The sequence below is a fragment of the Arvicola amphibius genome, chromosome 2, assembly GCF_903992535.2.
Source record: "Arvicola amphibius chromosome 2, mArvAmp1.2, whole genome shotgun sequence".
Classification (NCBI taxonomy): domain Eukaryota; kingdom Metazoa; phylum Chordata; class Mammalia; order Rodentia; family Cricetidae; genus Arvicola; species Arvicola amphibius.
In genome coordinates, this window is record NC_052048.2 from 11943619 (window position 1) to 11946157 (window position 2539).

Genomic DNA, 2539 nt, shown 5'->3' on the forward strand with positions numbered 1-2539 from the left:
ATTGCAACCATAGATCTCATATGTTACTGTTCTGCATGTTATAAAGTTACTTTCAAAATGACTGGATGCAGCTATGCCTACATGTACCAGAAAAAAAAAATCTAAGAGTTCTCCAAATTAATTTCCTTGAAAATCATAATAATATGCTAAGTTGAAGGTCACATGTGTTATTAAACTCAACAGACATCTGGTCAAGAAGTTCAAACTGGGGCTAGAAAAGTGACTCAAGGGTTAAGAGCAATTCCTGCATTTACAGAAAACTTGGGTTCGTGTCTAAGCATCCAAATACTAACTTCCAGGGGAATCTGCCGTCGTCTTCTGACCTCATTGGGCACTGCACAACTCTGCTCAAACATACATACAATCACACATGTATATATAAAATAAAAAGAAAAGGAAAGTACCCAAAAGTATGATGACTATAAAAATTCATATAGTAACAAATTCAGAGAAAGATGTTCTGGCACACCATAGAGGAAACAAAGTATCTTTTAGTGGACTTTAACATTATATTAGATCTATTATTACCACCCCTATACACACACACACACACCCCTCGCGGTTTCAGTTACCATCTGTGCTAGCCCAAAATATCAACTGCAAAATTCCATAAAGAATCCATTCTTCAGCCATTTGAATACGAGGCTGAGAGGCATCGTGAAATCCTTTGCCATCCCGCTCCTCCCCACACAGCGATCACTCGTTAATGCAGTGCATCGGCACTGTATTGGCTCCCTATGCATCAGTCACTTGGCAGCCATTTCTGTTATCAGAGCAACGGAGAGCAATATCAGAGTGCTTCTGTTCAAGAGACACTTCTCTGGTAGCCTAGCAATGGTTACCATGCCAACATCATTCATCTCATCTCATCGTATCCCTTATGCAGTTGTTTCACACCACGCCATCACAAGGGGGAAACACTATAATACGACACTGAGAAGAAGCAGCTTTTGGTGGCACCATCTGTAATCCCAGCCCTCGGGAGGCTGAGGCAGGAGGATAACCCGTTCCAGGCCAGGACCAGCTGCATAGAAAGTTCCAAGCCCACCTGCGCTGCAGAGACTTCCGGCTTTCTACTTCCGGCTTTCTCCTTCCGGCAAGATGGCATCTGAGCAGGAGCTGCAGACGCCGAGGCTTCCGGACTTGCTAGAAACCAGCAGACAACTTCTGGAGGAGGTAGAAGCCTCAACGCACCCATGGGCTCCAAGCTATCCAGGATAAGGTACGAGGGCCTTGCAACTCCTGGAGACAGCCTCAGAAATGTTATTGCAGCTCGATATGTTCAGCAGGAACGAAGATTGGGAGGAGATTGCTTCCGCTGACCTCAAGTACCTTATGCTCCCAGCCCTGAAGGGTGCTCTCACACTGAAGCTGGTGGACACCAGACATCGCGTCAACCACCTGCAGCAGGCTCGAGACCATTTCATGAACTTCCTAACCCAGAGCCACAACTACCACTTGGCCGATTTTCAGCTGCCCTGGGGCCGAGCAGCTCCCAGGAAAGCAACCAGCCCCCTTCAGCCATCCTGGAGCCCAACCTCGTTGCCATGGCATCCCAGAGGCAGGCCAAAATCCAGAGGTACAAGCAGAATAAGGCGGTGGAGCAGAAGGTGTCTGCTCTGAAGTCAGCGGTGGAGAGTGGTCAGGCTGATGACGAGCGTGTGCGGGAATATTACCTCCTTCAGCTGCGCAGGTGGATCAACATCAGCTTGGATGAGGTCGAGAGCATCGACCAGGAGTTAGAGATCCTGAGGGAAAGGGACTCCTCCAGTGAGGCATCAGCTTCTCGCTTGCCTCCTCAGGAGAGACCTCCAATGAAACCCTTCGTCCTCACTCGGAGCGTTGCCCAAGCACAAGTCTTTGGAGCTGGGTACCCAAGTCTGGCAACTATGACGGTGAACGACTGGTATGAGCAGCAGCAGAAATGTGAGGTTTTACCGTCATCAGATAAGGAAGTTGAAAAGCAAGCACCACCACCTGAGTCCCACAGAGTGTCTCAGCAAGAAGAAGAGCTGGAGCTGGAGCAAAAGGAAGAAGAGGAAGATGAGGATGCCCTCCACAGGATGCAAGCAGTGGGATGACTGGAAAGGACACCCATCCTAGGGCTATGGCAACAGACAGAACATGGGCTAACCTCCCCTCCAGTGGGAAAAGGATGCTGGACCACTCATCTCCCCACACAAGGGTAACCCTGTTCTCTTCCCTTACTTGTGCCCCTCCTCCAGACGTGTGCAACAAGGCAAAAATACTGAGTCTTGCTTCACATTCAATAAAGTACCGCTTTGAGATTTATTTGCACCCTGTTTAATGTTCCGGTTGCTCTCATTTGGGCATTATTCTCACCAGGGTGTATTACAGTTTCTTAAGTGGATAGAAAGAGTGTTGAGAAATGGTTTTGCAATTATTGACCGCATGATTTCTCTTAAAAAAAAAATAAAACCCCCTTTGCTTGGAAAGATTATATATGTGTGTGTGTGTGTGTGTGTATGTGTCTATGTGTATGTATATATATATATATATGTGTGTGTGTGTGTGTGTG

At 47.2% G+C, this 2539-nt stretch overlaps 1 pseudogene; it reads left to right on the plus strand.

Annotated features, from left to right (window-relative positions):
- Positions 1 to 1101: 1101 nt before the first annotated feature.
- On the plus strand, positions 1102 to 2133 carry LOC119808478 (annotated as a pseudogene).
- Positions 2134 to 2539: the final 406 nt, after the last annotated feature.